The following is a 20699-nucleotide window of genomic DNA, read 5'->3' as shown; positions in this document are numbered from 1 at the left end:
GAAAATGTGACCAATTCTAAATGGAAAAGACGATGAACAGATGCAAACCTTGAGATGAGTCAGATGTTGAAATGATCAGACAAATACTTTAAAATAGTTATTTCCAACTAGGTTCAATGAAGTAAAAGAAATGGACAAAAAATAGGAAATCTCAGCAGCAAAACAGAACACATAAAGAAACAAAGTAGAACATTAAAACTTAATACGGTATCTGGAATAAAAAATTATTGAATGGACTTAATAGAAGAATATCAAAAGAGTGAGTCAGTAAACTTGAAGATAGATCAAACTGGAGAAGAGAGAGAAAAAAGATGAAAAAAAAAATGAGCAGAGCTTCAGGGACTAATGTGACAATATCTAAAAGTCTAACGTTAGCCTCAGGGACCAGTGTGACAATATCTAAAAGTTTAATGTTAGGTAATTAAGGTCCCAGAAGTACAGCAGAGCCATAGAGCAAGTTTTAATTTAATTGAAGTAGAGCAGATTAACGTCACATAAAATGGACATCAAGTCACAGAGTATCGTCAGAGATCAAGAATGGAAATTTCATAATTATAAGAGGGAAGACGTAGCAATTATAAATGGATAGGCATTTAAGAACAGAACCTCAAAATACATAAAGCAAAAATGGACAGAATTAAAAGAATAAATAGACAATTTCCAAATCACAAAAGCTTCCTGAAATTGGTGAAAAAAAATGTACAGATTCAAAAGGCTCAATAAACCCTACACCAAATGTATACACAGAAAACCACACTTGGATACATAATAATCCAATGACTGAAGCCAAAGATAAAGAGAAAAAAATCTTAAAAACAGGTGGGGGAGAAACAACACATTGTATAAAGAAAAGTGTTGATTTAAATAGCCACAGACTTCTCTTCAGAAACGATGAAAGCTAGAAAATAAAAAACTAGGCCGGGCGCGGTGGCTCAAGCCTGTAATCCCAGCACTTTGGGAGGCCGAGACAGGTGGATCACGAGGTCAGGAGATCGAGACCATCCTGGCTAACCCGGTGAAACCCCATCTCTACTAAAAAATACAAAAAACTAGCCGGGCGAGGTGGCGGGCGCCTGTAGTCCCAGCTACTCGGGAGGCTGAGGCAGGAGAATGGCGTAAAACCTGGGAGGCGGAGCTTGCAGTGAGCTGAGATCCGGCCACTGCACTCCAGCCTGGGCGGCAGAGCGAGACTCCGTCTCAAAAAAAAAAAAAAAAAAAAAAAAAAAAAAACTAAAAGAGAAACAAATAAACACCCCATCCCCCAATCTACCAACTCAGAATAGAAAATGTCCTCTAGGAATGAAGGCGAAATAAAGACATTTTCAGGTAAAGAAAAAATAATATAATTTCTTACAAGAAATGCTGAAGTAAATTCTTCAGGCGCAAGGGAAATGATACCAGAAGATAACACAGATATTCAGGAATGAATAAAGAATGTCAGAAATGGTAACTCTATTAATAAATATTAAAGATATTTATTTTTCTTCTTAATTAAACATATACAACTTTATAAGGAAAAATTATAACTTTGTCTTGCGATGCTCTTAAGGAACATAGATGTAATACAGATTACAGTGATAACGTAAAGGACTTCTTATGATTGCCAAATTTCTATAGTTTACATGCAGTGGTATAATACTAACTATAGATAGACAGTCGTAATTAATGATTATACTGTAACCAATAATAAGTACACAAAGGGTATAACTAAAAACACCCTATAAATTGAAATGGAATGCTAAAGTGTCAAGTAATCCAAAGAAGGCAAGAGAGGGGGAATATAGGAAACGAAAGCATAGGGACAAACAAAAAACAAGTAATATAATGGTAGATCCAAATCCAACCATGTCAATAATTACGTCAAATTTTAATAGTTGAAATGCTCAAATAAAACAGAGTTTATCAGAAAGAATTTATAAAAGCCATATTCAATTATATGTTGTCTGCAGGAGACACACTTTATATATAAACTGTCAGATTGGTTGAAAGTAAGTAGATGGAAAAAAGATATACCATACAGACAGCAAGCATAAGAAAGCTGGAATAACTATATTAATGTCACATAAAATAGACATCAAGTCACAGAGTATTGTTAGCGATAAATAATGGAAATTTTATAATTATAAGAGGGAGAATTCATCAGGAAGACATAGCAATTATAAATGGATATGCATTTAAGAACAGAACCTCAAAATACATGAAACAAAAATGGACAGAATTAAAGGACTAGATAGACAATTTCAAAATGACAGTAGGAGATTTTAAGACTCCTCTGTCAACATCTGACATAATTAGATTTTAAAAAATACTAATGACATAGAGGATTTGAGCAATAATATCAAACATCTTGATATAATTAATAGCTGTTTAGCACTACAGCCAACAACTGCAGAATAAACATTCTTTTCAAGTGTACATGGTACATTTATCAATATATACTAGGCCATAGAATACGTTTTAATAAATTTGAAATAATTGATATCATGTAGAGTACATTTTCTGTCCACACTGGAATTAATTATTACTCAAAAGCAATATGCTATTAACAAAAATGTTTGGTAATACATTTCTAGATAATCCATAGTCAAAACAGAATCACAAGAGTAATAAAAAATATTTTAAACTGAATAATAAAAAATATACAACATATTATGACTATTTCATGTTACAATTTCCCATAACCCATATTACAACTTATGAGATACAGCTAAAGCAGTGATTAGAGGGAAATTTAGAGTTTTAAATACTTATATTAGAAAAAGAGAAAGGTTTGAAATCAATGACCTAAGATTCTACCATAAGAAGATAAAGAAGAAGTATGCTCATAGTAAGTAGAAATAAGAAATAATAAAGATTAAAGCAGAAATCTTTATAATAGAAAACAGACAAGTAGTAGAAAATATTAACAATGCCAAAAGCTGGTTATTTGCAAAGATTAACAAAACTGAAAAACTCCTAACTAGACTGACTTTATTTTATTTTATTTTATTTATTTATTTTGAGACAGAGTCTCACTCTGTCACCCAGGCTGGAGTGCAGTAGCACGATCTCGGCTCACTGCAACCTTTGTCTCCCGGGTTCAAGCAATTCTCCTGCCTCTGCCTCCTGAGTAGCTGGGATTACAAGCGTGTGCCACCATGCCAGGCTAATTTTTGTATTTTTAGTAGAGACGGGTTTCGCCATGTTGGTGAGTTTGGTCTAGAACTCCTAACCTCAAGTGATCCACCTGCCTCGGTCTCCCAAAGTATCGGATTATAAAAGTAGAGAATAAAATTTATCAATAACGAGACTAAAAAATGTGTTATAACCATATATTCTAGACATTAAAGATAATGAGAAAATATCATTAACAAATATGTGCTAATAAATTAAACACTTAAAGTGGATACATTTCTTGAAAACTAAAGCTTGCCAAAATTGATAGCAAAAAATACACAGAAAATCTGAATAGCAATATGTTTCTTAAATCATTATTGATTATTATAACCCCTCCCACACACACACACACACACAAATATTCAGGCCCAGGCAGTTTTACTGGTGAATTTTTATCCAAATGTGATAGGAACAAGTTGTTTTCCAAGTTTTCCATTAAACAACACATTTTATACATTATAACCATTATAAATAAGAATTCTCAATTATTTTGTCTTTCAATATCATAGATCTTAATCAAACGAAGACAAAAGTTTATAAAGATCTCCCATTGTTAGAGTTAGCCAATTAGAAGACTCTTTCAGTTCTCTAGCTATTAAGTCATTCTGACTTAGATTGAACTGGACAAAGGCAGTGGAAATGGAAACAAAAGGGGAAAATATTAAAAACACTTTGAACAAAAAGAATTAGAAGATTTTGGTGACGTGAAGGAGGATAGAATTATATGCTTACTGGCTGGGTGCGGTGGCTCACGTTTATAATCCCAGCACTTTGGGAGGCCGAGGTGGGTGGATCACGAGGTCAGGAGTCCAAGACCAGCCTGGCCAACATGGTGAAATCCCATCTCTACTAAAAATACAAAAAATTAGCAGAGTGTGGTGGCGTGTGCCTGTAGTCCCAGCTAGTCGGGAGGCTGCGGCAGGAGAATTGCTTGAACCTGGGAGGCAGAGGTTGCAGTGAGCTGAGATTGTGCCATTGCACTCCAGCCTGGGTGACAAGAGCAAGACTCCGTCTCAAAAAAAAAAAGAAACAAACAAATACATATTACTATCTTTCAAGGGGCTGTTAGTGTGGGATCTTTGAATATGTTGCAAGAAATACAGCTACTTAATGTATGCAACTATATCTGCATATATGCATTTTTTTTCTTGGGTATGGGTCCATAGCACACATTAGATTCCCAAAGAAAGCCACGGCTTCCAAATTTAAGCTCCTTTAATTTAAAGCTTAAAGATTTAGGGTTCTGAAAACATGTGTTAGAGTTATGCTATAATAAAGTTGACAGAGAACTCTGAAAAAATGATGAGCTTAGTTTTAGACAATCTGAATTTTTGGTGTCCTGGTAAATAAGAAACAAGGTGCCTGATAAACAATTAAGATATAGGGCTGGAGAAAGGCTGAGAGGTCAGGGCTGGAACACTGATATCGGGCATCATCTTTAAGCAAGTGGCCACAAAACCTTTTAGCAGAATTTCTAAAGGAAGAGAGATATATTATTAAAGGAGGCTAGGCATGGTGGCTCATGCCTGTAATCCCAGCACTTTGAGAGGCCGGGGGTATCACCTGAGGTCAGAGCTCAAGAGCGGCCTGGCTAACATGGCAAAATCCCATCTCTACTAAAAATACAAAACTTAGCTGGGCATGGTGGCGCACATCTGTAATCCCAGCCACTCAGGAGGCTGAAGCATGAGAATCGCTTGAACCTGGGAGGCGGAGGTTGCAGTGAGCCGAGATTGAGCCACTGCACTCCAGCCTGGGTAACAAGTGAGACCCTGTCTCAAAAAAAAAAAAAAAGAAAAAAAAATTATCAGAGGAGATGGGAGATAAGAAAACAGAGAGAAAAATTCCATTACAAATAGTGAAAGAATGACACTAAAGAGGGTCTGGTAGGAGACAAAATTTCTTTGCTTCGATATGGAGAAATCACTGGACTACTTGACATCACCCATTCGCATACTTCTTTTTTTTTTGTTTAATTGTTTGCGGATTTTTCAGTTCTAAAGATTGAAGGCATTAATTCATTACATTCATTCAATCATTCATTACATATTAGACTGCCTACTAAGTGAAAGCATTGCTTGCTGTTGGCATACAGTGGTGAATAGGACAGTTACTATCCTCACAAGCGTAACATGCTAGCTGGGGAGATAAACTCAATTTTCCCTGAACACAAAATAAATTCCTCTCCCTCCCACCTCAAGAACTTGGTCTTTAGGGACCCTGTTAAATCTCTGACTCTGTATGCAAAAATGTTGCTTGCATGTGTGTAAATGCGTATTTCTATGGACTGGCTTATGACTTTTATCAGATTTGCGGAAGTCTCTGAGACTTACAAAAGTTAAGAATCGTCAGTTCAGATCTGGACTAAACCATCTCACGTCTTTCTTTTCTTATTTTTATTAGTGGGCTCTCCTCGCAATACACATTACACAGCGTTACCAGATCAATTTCCCCAAACTCCTTTTTTATAAGATTACTTGGTATAGCATCTTGCGGTGACTCCTTATTCTAGCCTTTGAGGTCTTTTCCTATATGCGCATTATTCCCCACACAAACTCTCTTTTCCAGTTCATCCTGCCCCTCCTGAGCCTAACCTATGTGTTCACGTTCTTTGTCTTTGATTATGATATCTCTGCATATGGAATTTGGTATATGGTTTGAGGCTAGGCTGTACCTCTAATTTATTCCAAATAGTTGGGAAACTATATATAACTGCCACTTATTAAAACATTTCCTTTGCTTACTGATGTATAATGTCAACTTCTTCATTTACTTAAATTCTAACATAAGCCACAATCTTGTTCTAGGTGCTAATCTGTAGTAATTTATACTTCCTATTCTATTTTTTTTAGTAGCAAAAATACCAAATATTTTCTGTTTCAAGATGGCAAACTCAGCAAACACCTGTTTCCTATAAATAACAGAAATGACAGTTTTAAAAATGTGTACCTAGGCTGGGCGCGGTGGCTCACGCCTGTAATCCCAGCACTTTGGGAGGCCAAGGCGGGCAGATCACAAGGTCAGGAGATCGAGACCATCCTGGCTAACACAGACTCCAAACTTAACCAAAGGAAAGAGCATGCCCTTAAGGGAACAATATGAACAAAGGGAACAGGCCTTTCTCAGAAACAGGCAAGAGAATTCATCAACAGAAAAATAATACATTAATCACTTCACAGCCATAGGGATGGCTACCGTCCATAAAACAGAAAACAAGTGTTGACATGGATATGGAGAGATAAAAACCCTTGTGCGCTGTTGATGGGAATGCAAAATGGGCAACTACTGTGGAAAAGAGTATGGCAGCTCCTCAAAATATTAAACACAGTATTACTGTATGATCCGTCAATTCCACCTGTGGTTATATACTCAAAAGAATTGAAGGCAGAGACATGAAGAGATACTTGAACGTCTACCCTCATAGCAGCATTATTCTTAATAGCCAAAAGGGGAAGTGACACAAGCATCCATCAATGGGCGAAGGATAAACACAATGTGGTATATTTAGAAAATGGGGCCGGGTGCGGTGGCTCACACTTGTAATCCCAGCACTTTGGGAGGCTGAGGCGGGCAGATCGCGAGGTCAAGAGATGGAGAGCATCCTGGCCAACATGGTGAAAACCTGTCTCTACTAAAAAAAAAATACAAAAATTGGCTGGGCATGGTGGCGTGCACCTGTAGTCGCAGCTACTGTGGAGGCTGAGGCAGGAGCATCGCTTGAACCCGGGAGGTGGAGGTTGCAGTGCGGTGAGCCGAGATTGCACCACTGCACTCCAGCCTGGTGACAGGGCGAGACTCCGTCATAAAAAAAAAAAAACAAAAAACAAAAAAGGAATATTATTCAGCCTTAAAAGGAAGGAAATTCTGACATGCTATGACTTGGATGAAACTTGAAGACATTATACTGAGTGAGATAAGCCAATTACAAAAGTAGAAACACTGTATAAATCCACTTATATAAGGTACCTAGAGTAGTCAATCTCATAGAGACAGAAAGTAGAAGGGGGGTTCCAGACGCTGGGAGAAGAGAGAATGGGGAGTTATAGTTTAATGGAACCAGAATTTCAGCTTTGCAAGATCTTAGTGATGATTATACAACAGTGTGAATGTACTTAATGCCACTGAATTGTACAGTTAAAATGGTTAATAGGGTATATTTTATGTGTATTGTACTACAATTTAAAAAATTAAAAGTCAAAAAATAATATCTTTCCTATTAACACTAATTGCAAAGTAAAAATTCATTCATCAAAATAAACTCAACTAAAAATGAATTTGTGAACTAGAAGGTTGAACTAAACTGTCCTCTTAGAATGTAGCACAAAGGAATAAAGGGATGAGAAGCAAAAACAATATGGGCTTAATGCAGAAACATTGCAAAATATAGAAAAGCTTCTAGGAGAAAACATACTCATCTGCTCTGATCTTAATGTTTGTGTCTCTCCAAAAGTTATACGTTGCAACCTTAATCCTCAAGATGATGGTGTTAAGAAGTTTGAGAGGTCACTAGGTCATGGGGGCAGAGTCCTCATATTTGGGATGGGTGCCCTTGTAAAGGAGGCCCCAGAGAGCTGTCTGGCCCCTTCCACTATGGGAGGAAGCAGTGAGAGAGGCACTTCTATGAATTAGGAAAGGGGCCCTCATCAGACACCAAACCCGCCGGTAACTTTAACTTTCCAGCCTCTGGAACGGTGAGAAATAAATTATTGTGGCTTATAAATTACCCAGTTTATGGCATTTTGTTATGGCAGTCTGAACAGACTAAGATAATCTCTAAACTAGGGATACTTCTTGCTAATATTTCATTCATGAAGTTTAGGTCCCTTTTCCTATATGTTTGTGTGGGATCACATTATAAGGGTTCCTTCATTAGCTGACTTTTATTAGTAATATATCAAAGATACATTCATATGCCATTTAATACCCATCAAATGATGCTATTTTAGTAGCTGTAGAGTATTTCTTTCCTTTCTTTCTTTCTTTCTTTCTTTTTTTTTTTTTTTTGGTTATTCCGTAAGTCATTGAACCATTGGCTATTATTGAGTAAGTTTAGATTTTTTAGTTTTAACATTAAAAATCACAATGACATTCTTTCCAGTGGATTTTTGGCCACGTCTTTGATATGACATTAAGAAACACTCCTAGAAGTAGAATGACTTGGTCACAGGAAATGTCAAATTTCAAGGCGTTTGGTACATATGACAATAGCTCACCTAAAAGGTTGTTCTGATCTGCCCACAAAGTATGACCAGGTTGCCCATTTCCCTTAGCCCTGTTGCTTCAATCACATGGAAGCTACTGGAATCTTTCTCTCCTCTGAAGCTGGAGGCCTGGCTGCCCGGTCAGGGTCTAACTCTAAAGGGAGTGGGCAGAGAGCCACATCCAGGATGATCTTAGCAGTGGAATTCGTTCCTGGGGTGTCTTCTTCTCCAGGTTCTGCTGAGCTTTGATACGAGAGGTTGAGCTCGAATGAACCCATCCCTCTCTGCGGCTGCTTCCCACTGCAGATAGGAGAGTCCTGACACTTCAGACAGAAACCTGGCTCCAGTGGCCTTATGCTTGGTGAAGCTGCTTTGCTCTCTGAGCACAGCCACCTGCAGCTTTTGCTTGGCCCCTTCCTGGATGCCTTTTTGTGCTTTGCTGAGCAGAGCCTCCCTTCCCTTCCCTGCTTTCAGCTTGCTGCACCCATTCGTGTCCCAGAGCTCTTGGCAAACCTCCATTGATCCATCATAGCTAAAAATACTGTTTGAACAGAAGGTGACTTTTTGGCCCATGCCTTCTTTCCACTCCCAGATCTACCCACCTCTAAGTGACAGGTATTCATGGAGGTTTTTCATTCATCTTTTTAGGGACCTCATTCTTATCTTTGGAAGGTCACCGGAAGTGAGTTCTTGGTGTCTTTTCTACGCCATCCCAATATGTTTTATCAACAGCAGAAATCTCTCTTATGATTCTGACATTTGGGTGTCAGTCTTTCTAGGCTTCCAGAATCAAAGCAGTATTTTTTCTATTCTTGCATTCTTTCGGCCATTGTATCAGAATTGGGAGTCTTATGTTTGTGTTTAAGTCACCTCTTTACTCAGAGGTCTGGGCTTTGGATTCTGATTTCCTCATTTGAATATTCTGTTCCAGTGCTACACCATTTATTTTATTCTAGACTAATGATATATAATGATATATATTTTCATGTCTGGTAGGTAGGGAGCACCTTATTTTATTTATTTATTTTTTTTGAGACAGAGTCTCTCTGCAACTCCCAGGCTGGAGTGCAATGGCACAATCTTGGCTCACTGCCACCTCCGCCTACCAGGTTCAAGCGAATCTCCTGCCTCAGCCTCCTGAGTAGCTGGGATTACAGGCGCCCACCCTCATGCCCAGCTAATTTTTGTATTTTTAGTAGAGACGGGGTTTCACCATGTTGGCCAGGCTGGTTTGGAACTCCTGACCTCAGGTGATCCGCCCACCTCAGCCTCCCAAAGTGCTGGGATTACAGGTATGAGCCACCGCACCTGGCCTATTTTTTATTTTTATTTTTTTAAAAAACATAAATGTTCCATGACAGCTCCACCCTGTGATTTTTCTCCAAAATGAACTTCAGGAACAAGTAGCAAGTTCTACCACCACCCCAAGCACGTACCTTACCAAAGATGGGAAAATTTGTTTCCTTAGTATTCTATAATCATAGAATAGGTGTGAAGCCTATTGAGTCAGAGAAGCAGCCTACTGTTTAATAATTATTTTAAAATGCATAGAAACTTGTGGGTTGAGTATAGTGGAGAACCGGGACCAGATTCCACGCTTGCAGCCCGGGGCTGGGACTGGGTTCCAGCTCAAGAATGGGAGCTAAACTATCCTGCACAACACGGGGGCTGCGACCAGAGAGAGTGTAGAGTTTAGAAAGTGATGAACTCACTAATGCCTTCCCAATAATCCTGTGAAGTTGTTAACCATTATTTGTTGTTAATATTGAGATTATTGCTATGTACAGATAGGTGGGCCAGGGCTCTTGGACGTTGAGGGTTAGGAAGCTTAGTAGAGTTCACTTACCCGTGTCTGGGAGAGAAAGCAGAGGCACTCAGAAGAGGGAGAACCAGGTGCAGCTGTACAGGTCTCCTTAGAGTTTCAGGTTGAAGAGGAGGGAAATAGGATTGAAGGACATGGTGACATTTTGCTTATAACTTAGACAGTCACCTCTGCCACATGCCCACTGGTGGTAGGCAGGCCTTTCTTGATGCCAAAGAGAGGCAACAGGATGGGGCAAGGACATTGGGAATGGAAAACAGAGATTTAACTTTGAGTCTGCCAAGCTTCATAATCCTCAATGTCCAAGAGCCCTAGCCTTCTGTATATATAGCATCTGTACACAGCTGTAATCTCAATATTAACAACAAACAATAGTTAACAATTTCAGGATTATTGGGACAGCATTAATGAGTTTACCACTTTCTAAACTCTGCAAGGTTATCAAAGACCTTTATGCTTTGTACTGATAATGGCTGCTTCACAAGAAAGCCCACCTATTTTCTGGATACCGAATCTAAAGAAGAAAAGGGAGTGATGGGAATGCAAGCGTATGCCTTTTAAAAAGTCATTACTGCCTTAAACATTGGCTGTGCCCAGGAGTGATGGTCCCTTAGAAGAAGTTATGCCACGTACATGAAGGGAAACCTGACGGCACAGGAGTAACACATCACATCGAGTGAGATGGAAAAGGCAGAAAATGAGGTGAATAGAAGAAGTTGAGTCATTAATTCACTACAGATCAGCTCTTTCCTATTCCTTTCTTTTATTCCTTTTCCCTGTCCCTCTCGTGTTGATAATTTCTAGTAAGAAAGTTGAAGGGGACTTATTACTAACAGAATTGGAAAGTGCCAGTCTTGGGGACAGAAGTGTTTTACGTAAATCATCTATTGAAATCTCCCAATAATCCTTGAGGAGTGTGTATTATTAACCCCGGTCATAGCTCCTAAGATATAAAAGCTCATCCAAGGCCAGGAAGTTATAAACTTAGGCAGGCAAATTTCCAACCATGATTTTGGACTCTAAACTTTTATCTCACGAGTGTAAGTTCCAAATGGAACTATTAATATTTGGATGAGAAAACAGTAACTTTAGTCATGTTATACCTTGTGTTTTAATGTATTTCCTCCATTTGGTGCAACGGTGAAGGGCATATCTTTTTCAATGAAGAATCAGAAGCCTTTAGAACATGAGGCACGTTTCATGCTACCTGCCCCCTAGTAACTCAACATAAGGGATGCTAAGCTCAGAATCACTGCCCATAGTGTCTCCATGGCAACAGTCAGGTAGGGTACCGTTTTCTTTCTGAAGCCAACAGGCAGCTAGGTGACTGTTCTGACCAACATAGGTGATGGCCCCGACCAAGTCTCCAATTAGAATGAGGCTCCTGAATGATCCCAGACTCTGATGGCATCACGTGGAGTCGTTGCCATGGTTTTGGTGAGAAGTATTGCTTTTCTGAGGATTGCAAAACACTTTATGTTCCAACCCCATGCTCGCTCATTCTTGACAGAGTGGAAAATGTGTCTCCTTGGCTGAAATGTTCCTCTTGAGTCCAGCCCAAAGATGACATTTTTAGGAAAGTTTGAGAAGAATCCTGTGGCTGTTACTGAGTCACGATAGAGTAGAAATGGATCTTTTCTATTTAAAGAGTTTTGAGCTACTGTTTGAAAATGTCACATTGCTAGGGAACGGTGAAAATGGAAAACTTTCCATTTGCTATCAACAAAGAAAGGTCATTACCGAATGTGCAACAATAGAGCTAAGAACTCCTGCCACCTGTCTACAAAGGGATTAGGAAGTTGTTGGGAGTTAAATTTAAGAATATTAGTGAATATGCTTGGGGCTTTAAAAAGGGATTGCTCATCTGGGATTGGACACACGTGATTCTAGATCCCATTCCGCAGCTAAATAGCTATTGCTTTTGACAGCTCCCAGAGCCTTGCTGGAGCTCAGTCTCAATATTAATTGAAGAGTTTACTTTAGATTTGATCAGGATTTCCCCAATTTACCTGATATAAGAACCACCTGGGGAGACTTGATAACCACAAATTCCCCTGGTCCCCTTCCTGGAGGCTATTGCCTAGTACTTCTGGGGTAGACTGGGAATACATTTTCACAAACATTCCAGGAAATTCTGAGAAAAAAGTACGTTTGAGAAATAGAAAGAAGCAAATACGCTACATGCAAAAGTGAGACCATGTTTTTATACTATTTTGTGCCTTGCTTTTCCATTTTTTTCAATATGTTTTTACTTTTTGTGTGGTTATGTATACATGAACTCTCATTTTTTATGGCCACATAGTATTTCATTATGCTTCAATATCCAGTTAATCCCTTTTGACTGTAAACTTAATTTTCTTTCCTTCAGTAAAGATGAGTCATTTTGTACTCTTATCAGGACTATCGGAGTGCCTTAACTTCACTACAACCTTGTTAACAGTGGTTGACACTACTGAAGAAGAAGAAAAAAGCTTTGCTAATCTGATAAGTAACAATGGTATCTCATCATGCTTTTTAATGAGTCAAACATGTTTTCTTAGATTTTTTTACTATTAGTATCTTTTCTTTTGCAAACTATCTGATAACATTCTTTGACAGATTTTCCACTGGGATTTTTTTTTCCTTATAGACTTGGGATATCTATTTATATCTGAAGTACATTAAACATAGTCAGTCATCGATGTTGTAAATTTCCACTGGTTTTTTTTAGTTTGCCTTTCAATCTTGTGATGATTTTTGGCATTTAACATCTCTATATGCAATCCCTTAGAATATTCTTTTATGAGTTCTATCTTTGATGTATACTTAGACCTTCTTCATCTCCAGATTATGTATCACTGAAATGTTCTTATATATTTATATTTTGGTTTTTACATTTGCATTTAACTTTCCAGTGCATCTGGAATTAATTTTAGTGTATAGTGTTACAAAAGGCTCTAATTATTTTTTCAAAAATTTTTTTTTGAGACTGAGTCTTGCTCAGGCTGGAGTGCAGTGGTGTGATCTCAGCCCACTGCAACATCTGCCTCCCGGGTTCAAGCGATTCTCCTGCCTCAGCCTCCTGAGTAGCTGGGATTACAGTTGCCTGCCACCATGCCCGGCTAATTTTTGTATTTTTGGTAGAGATGGGGTTTCACCATGTTGGCCAGGCTGGTCTTGACCTCCTGACCTCAAGTGATCCTCCTGCCTCAAACTCCCAAAGTGCTGGGATCACAGGTGTGACCCACTGTGCCTGGCCTCAACTTGTTAATTAGTTGTTCTAATATCATTCACTTCTATATCCAATGGATTTTAGATATATTGTTTGTCATATAATATATGCTTATATAACATCAAATCTGTCTCTACTTTTTCTTTATATCCTGACCTAAATATTTTGTTTTGTTTGGTGTCAGACTAGGTTTATATCTGACAAAATATATACTTTATAGGGTGTGGGAGTCTAAGTTCCAAAATCAAGGCTTCAGGATTATTTCCAAGAAGTTACAAGATTTCAAGAGACCAAAAATTTTACCTATACCAGTAATAGAAGTAATATATGAGATTCTGATAGTAGTGCTATGTATTCCTGTAAGTGTTCATGTGCAGCAGGTAGGAAAAGTTTCATCTGATTAAATCTGAGTGTGAGTCAATTCTAAAAGTACTGAGGATTTTAGTGAAGAAAGGAGCAGACAAAAGAAGACAAAGCAAGGATAAGGGAAAGGGTAGAAAGAAGAAGAAATAAAAAAAGATAATGGGAATAGGAAAACCAAGTTTATTCTGTAATTTTAAGAACAAGGTATGCATGTGTGTGTGTACATGGGTGTGAATATCTATTCCACTGATAACAACTAATTAATTCACATGTATTTAATAGAAAATGAAAGATGTGTTAAACCAGGGATACACTAGGCCTTGCTCCAGCAGGGAAACAAGAAATAGGCCAAGTGTCCTAGCAGAACTCTGATTTGTAAGGCAATACTTTTGCCCACATCATGGATTGCCACCCAGGGCCCAAGACGGAAATGATCCGGAAGGAAGGAAGGAAGGAAGGAAGGGAAAGAAAGGAAGGAAGGAAAGAAGGAAAGACAGAAAGAGGGAGGGAGGGAGGGAGGGAGGCAGCGAAGGACTGAAGGAGAGAAAGAAAGGAAGCAGATGGAAGAAAATAAGGAAGGGAGGAGAGAAGGAAGGAAGGAAGGAGATGGAAAGAAGGAAGGAGATGGAAGGAAGGAGATGGGAGGAAGGAAGGAGATGGGAGGAAGGAAGGAGATGGGAGGAAGGAAGGAGATGAAAGGAAGGAAGGAGGTGGAAGGAAGGAAAGAAGAAGATGGAAGGAAGAAAAGAAGAAGATGGAAGGAAGGAAGGAAGAAGATGGAAGGAAGGAATGAGATGGAAGGAAGGAAAGGAAGGAAGAAACTAAACATTTTTTTACATAAATGATTTGCTGTAAGAGTTTCAGAATGAATCTGGCTATCTGCTCAACTGTTTAGATAATTTGGAAGCAGCAAAGCGGGGCCCAGGATCATTCCTATAAGTGATCTGTTCTGCTCTAATAAGCAGGGTAATTGCACATCCATGCTTCAGTTCAGGTTTTACTGACAAAGCTGGGGGGTCAACTGAAACCCAGAAGCCTCCTGTTGACATTCAAGGTGGAGAACAGCTGCCTTATCCTCCATTGGGTGTAGGAGACTTTCCAATGCTTTCAGCAACACTGTTGTCCCAAACCAATAACACTAGGTATCTTAGTGCATCTCAACTCTTTGGGAATCGTTAGTTCTTGTCCATTTTCCATTCAGTATACAATACGGGCCCATGAAGTTTTATTATCCAAAGAATCACAGAGAAGTTACTGGAATCTGTGCGTTAATCTTCTGTTTCATCCACCCAAAGAAATCATCCTTGCTAAGAGCATCATCCTTACCCATTTCTTCTCCCATGTTGCCATGGATACACTGCTTCCTTAACACCATCGTATTATTCAAATGTGATTGATTTTCTTTCTACCCCCTCTCCACTGACTATTTGGTTTTTGCCTACCCAATTACTCCATTTATCTTAAGTAAATTCCCCCTAGCCTTGCTTGACCTACTTGTGCCCCCTACTTTCCACGACCTCTTCAGCCCCAAAGAATGGTTGTGTTTTCTAAAAGAACACAGAATACATGGTTTGACCAGATATTTTTTTGAACATAAGTTAATTTATATTTAAACTTTTAACGAAATGATAAAATGGTTTCTGTTTATTGTATACTTAATAAGTTATCCTTTGGGGAAAGAAAAAATAAACATTTATTTCAAAAGCTTGACCAATAAAAAAATTAAAAGATGAGGACTCACTGTTCCAGCCATACATCCCTCACCCACAAAGTCATCTTCCTCTATTTCTTCTAAATGTTCCACGAATTCTAGTCCCTCTAGGAATGGCTCTGCCTTGACTATGTGGGAAGGTGAAAATAACCCCCCAGAATTTACTGAGTAAACCCACGTGTCTTTTTCTAGCAACACATCAAAATAATAATAATGCAAGAAATTCATCTCTCTGGGCTCCAGACTCTTTACTCACGAAGGGAAGGACTTAGTTAGAATTAGGTGGTTTCAAATTTTTAAAAACATATTACCGAAAGTGGAGTGTTTTTTAACTAAAAATCTTACATGGAAAGAAAAAAAAATAGCATGGAGGTGAACAACAAAAGCAAAACCTCTCCCAAAATGTTAAAACTCTATGAAGCAGAGTTTTCAAATCATCGGTTTGCATGGTCCCCTAAACGCCTTCCAACTTCGGTATGTTATTTTTACGATTTGGTTCTAAAAATCTCAAACCTCCTATGAGATATTACTTGGGAATAGATGAACGATTTTATTCAGGAGCAAAGAGCGGGTGTAGATTACAGTGCCATTACACCAACATGGCTGTTTCTCCCAACCCATCTGGGTCCTTCGAAGCTTCCTTGCAGGCTACTGAAGGCTCCAGAGCACTGGAAAGCTCTCAAATCCAGGAGAGAGCCAGCTCCCTTGGCAACAGCAGAGAGGGAAGCCTTGCTTTTCCATCAGCAGATGGTGGTGGGCTTTTGCCACTTCTGCAGCACCTTTTCTTACAATGGACTCTTGGCTACTGTTAGACTCTTCTGTACCCTGCCTAGCAACCAGTGCCCTTGGCAACTACAAGAGCTATCATTTCATCAGATCCATGATGCTGCTGGTACTCCCATGCCTCTAGACTGTGTCCATGTTCTGCAGATACGATAAGCCCTGTGTCTAAATGGAAACCTTCTTTATAACTTGAGTGTTGTACAGTTAGATGCCAAATTCCAGAATTTTGTGAAAAATTAAAGTGTCTTAAAAAGAAAACTGGGCCTACATTCAATTTCTGCCTTGCACAGAGGTGAAATACCTACAAGCGTTCACTAGAAGTTGACCCAAAGTTCTATCTGCCCTGATATATCGGCAGGCTGTCTTGCAAGTCACACAAGAACTTGGGAGAAGAGCCCTTAATCCTCCCACTAAATAGCCATATGACCTTGGCCGAGACACCTCTGCAGCTTCAGTTTCCTCCTCTGTAAAGCAAGAGAGATGAGTTGATGATGTCAAAGGCTCCTTGGAGGGCTAACATTTCATGACATTTGGCTTCATTTTTGACCAAGGTCTGTTTTTGTAAGTCTCCAAATTCAGGGTTCTGAGATTCCTCTTAATCTCAAGTTTTTCCCATGAGATTACAGTATGTCTTGTAATAGTTCTTAGTGTTATGTTCAAAGGACAGGAAAAGGCTGCAAGATTGTAAAGCATATCTCACCACGGGGTCTAAGAGGTTAAGGTGAAATGCAGGGTCTCAAAGTGATGCTTGAGAGGGAAATGTGAACTAGAACAGCTATTACTTCTATGGTGACTCCAGAAGGCTTTGGGTAAGGTAAGGCCAGCCTGGTGCTCATGCATTCATGTGTGTATCTTCCAATTCAAGTTCTCAAATAGTATTGAATAATTCCTTGCTATCTGTTGAGGTACCTCTAAGCACCAGGAATTATACAAAGCAATTTAAGTCATAAATACTCTGATGAAGAAAAAGATACACACGCTTCAGTTAACTAAACCAAGTGTTAGGCAACATGTTCTTAAATAATCCATATATGTAGAAGGCTACCAAGGGCAGAAGAACTGAACCTTTAACTCTTCAAGTGAGAAGTTTATGGGTAAGATGCAAAAAGGGTATTCTTGACCAACAAAATAAAATAAATAAAACTTCTTTTTTTTTTTTTTTTTTTAAGCCAGTCTCAATCTGTCTCCCAGGATGGAATGCAGTGGCATGATCTCGGCTCACCGCAACCTACGCCTCCTGGGTTCAAGTGATTCTCCTGCCTCAGCCTCCTGAGTAGCTGGTATTACAGGCATGCACCACCACACCTGGCTAATCTTTTGTATTTTTAGTACAGACTGGGTTTCACCCTGTTGCCCAGGCTGGTCTTGAACTCCTGACCTCAAGTGATCCACCGACCTCGGCCTCCCAGATTGCTGGGATTACAGGCGTGAGCCACCGTGCCCAGACCCCCTGCTTTTTTTTTTTGTTGAGACAGGGTCTTACTCTGTCACCCAGACTGGAGTGCAGTAGTGTGATCCTGGCTCACTGCCAACCTCTGTCTCTTGGGTTTAAGCATTTCTTGTGCCTTGGCCTCCCAAGTAGCTGGGATTACAGGTGTGTGCTACCATGTCTGGCTAATATTTTTTCTATTTTTAGTAGAGATGGGGTTTCACCATGTTGGCCAGGCTAGTCTCGAACTCCTGACCTCAAGTTATCCACCTGACGGCCTCCCAAAGTGCCGGGATTACAGGCATGAGCCACTATGCCTGGCCCAAAATGAATAAAATCTTAAATCTGAAATAAACATGGCACTTCCTACCCGGGGCTGGCTTCATAAGCATATAACTTGTGCTGTGACTGAGTCCCATTTTTAGAAGAACCCTGTGTTTGGTTTGATGAGGTGCTATCATCATTGTGAAATTCTTTTTTTTTTTTTTTTTTTGAGACAAATTCTCACTCTGTTTCCCCCGCTGGAGTGAAGTGGTGCCATCTAGGCTCACTGCAACCTCCACCTCCCCAGTTCAAGCGATTCTCCTGCCTCAGCCTCCCGAGTAGCTGGGACTACCGGCACGTGCCACCATGCCCGGATAATTTTTGTATGTTTTAGTAGAGACGGGGTTTCACTATGTTGGCCAGGCTGGTCTTGAATTCCTGACCTCGTCCTCCACCCACCTCGGCCTCCCAAAGTGCTGGGATTACAGGCGTGAGCCACCGCGCCCGGTCACCGTTGTGAAATTCTTAATCATTTTCGAACAAGGGATCCTGCACTGTCATTTTGCACAGGGCTCCATAAAATATGTAGTGTTCCTCTAGACATTGCCTGATTCAAGGAAAATGTTTCTATTCCTGAGCGCTAAGAGATAACACTGTAACAGGAGTTAGGAATTCAGAAACAGAGAGCCATGGATGCTACTTCGTACTTTATCCTGTAGAAAGCGGGCTACACTGGCATTTTTTTTTGAGCAGCAGAGTAATTCAGTAAGGTTGACATTTTAGGAGGACTCATCTGATGTGAGGATGACGGGAAGAGACAGGGTTGGTTGAGAGACTCTCATTATGATCCATGGATAAGGCAAGAAAGTCCACTTGGGAATAAAACAAAGAGGGCAACTTTGAGAAACAAGTGGGAAAAAAGAATTGCTATGTCTTAATAATAAATTAATGAAAAATGGAGAGAGAGAGAGAGAGAGAGGATGAGAGAAAGAGAGAGATGCAAATTAAACTCACTTATATGACACACTCTTTGATCAGACTTTTGAAAAAAACCAAAAGCACTATTACTATGATTATTGGTAGCCAAATTGGTAGGGCTGCCAGGAGCCTTTGACGTAATGTCTTCATCTGGGAATTTGCCAGTAAGGTGAACATGCTAATGTCATTCATTTCTCCATTCATTCGTTTCATTCATTCAATATTTACTGATCACGTACTCTATGTCCAAACACTCTCTTAGACATGAGGTATCCAGCTGTGAATAAAACTGTCACAGTTTTGCCTATGGAGAGATTACAGCCTAGGGAGGTAGAAAGATGTTAAATAATTACAATTTGGGGAGTGTCACGCCAGGAGCTTCGCGTAGTATGGGAATTAGGGAAGGCTTTTCTGGCCTTTTCTCTCAGAAAACTTAAACAAATAAATAAATGGAGTCGTCAGGCCCATCGCGTTTAATTTGCCTCCTTCCAGTTCTACCTAACAACAGCTTGTGTGTGTATGTGTGTGTGTGTGTCTGTGTATGTGTGAGTAATTTGCATTCCCAAAAGACTTGACAGGCCTGATAAGAAAGAGAGAAAGAATGAGAGAGAGAGAGAGAGAAGGAGCAGGGCGGGGTGGGGGAGAGAGAGGGGGAGAGAGAGAGAGAGAAACTGACAGAGGAAGACAAGGAGAGACAGGCACTGACAGTAAAGTTGTTGGTGGCAGTGACAAAAGAAAGAAAGGAGGGGAAGCCAGTGTCTCTTTCATTCTCGTCTGAAATGGTTTTCCACTGGGTTTAATAGGAAATGCTTTTCTCCTCTGCCATCCACACAGTTTTTGTCTCTCTTCCTAGTTTCAGTTTTTGTTCTGAGGATGGGCATCCCCCCAGCCAGGCTGAGCTTCTCCCTAGGAATTTTGGAAATGGGACTGAAAGAGAAAATTCAATAGCAGTCGGAGGTGGCCATTTTCACCCACGTGAATTGAGAAACAAAGCCAGCCTATATTGCGGGAGAAGACGGAGCATAGAAGACAGCCAAGAAAGTGGCCTGAAAGTGTTCAAATCCCCAATTGCAGCTTATTTCCACCCAAGTCGCAAACACATTTCTGTCATTCAGTTTGATGAGACACCCTAGTTTGTTTATAATAAGTGTTCCTTTTTGCTTAAGCTTGTTCAGGGTTTCTAGTGTTTGATTCTCTATTATTTGCAAACCAAGAGGCTCCATATGATCATTGTTGAAGAGGGGCAACCTGTGGTGGCAGAAAGCTGTCAGCACAGCCAGGTAAAGGCTTTTTTTTTTTTTTTTTTTTTTCTTTTTTTTTTTTTTGAGACAGAGTCTCGCTTAGTCGCCCAGGCTGGAGTGCAGTGGCGCGATCTCGGCTCACTGCAAGCTCCGCCTCCCGGGTTCACGCCATTCTCCTGCCTCAGCCTCCCGAGTAGCTGGGACTACAGGCGCCCGCCGCCTCGCCCGGCTAGTTTTTTGTATTTTTAGTAGAGACAGGGTTTCACCGTGTTAGCCAGGATGGTCTCGATCTCCTGACCTCGTGATCCGCCCGCCTCGGCCTCCCAAAGTGCTGGGATTACAGGCGTGAGCCACCGCGCCTGGCCCAGGTAAAGCTTTGAGATCTACTTCTAAATCCTGTTCTACAGGTCGGGCGCGGGGGCTCAAGCCTGTAATCCCAGCACTTTGGGAGGCCGAGACAGGCGGATCACGAGGTCAGGAGATCGAGACCATCCTGGCTAACACGGTGAAACCCCGTCTCTACTAAAAAATACAAAAAAC

General features: G+C 40.0%; 1 protein-coding gene and 1 long non-coding RNA gene across 3 annotated transcripts in view; one reads left to right on the top strand and one right to left on the bottom strand.

The window, feature by feature from the left end:
* The window catches only part of MYOCD (myocardin), a 101830-nt gene that overhangs the window by 64062 nt on the left and 17069 nt on the right, over positions 1–20699 (bottom strand). The window lies entirely within an intron of this gene.
* LOC112610268 overlaps positions 1–20699 on the top strand; it is a 34151-nt gene that overhangs the window by 2054 nt on the left and 11398 nt on the right. The gene's annotated exons all lie outside the window — the stretch shown is intronic.

Source organism: Theropithecus gelada, chromosome 16, assembly GCF_003255815.1.
Source record: "Theropithecus gelada isolate Dixy chromosome 16, Tgel_1.0, whole genome shotgun sequence".
In the NCBI taxonomy this organism is placed as follows: domain Eukaryota; kingdom Metazoa; phylum Chordata; class Mammalia; order Primates; family Cercopithecidae; genus Theropithecus; species Theropithecus gelada.
Note: the sequence above shows the minus strand (reverse complement) of the source record. Positions and strands in the feature narration are given on the sequence as shown.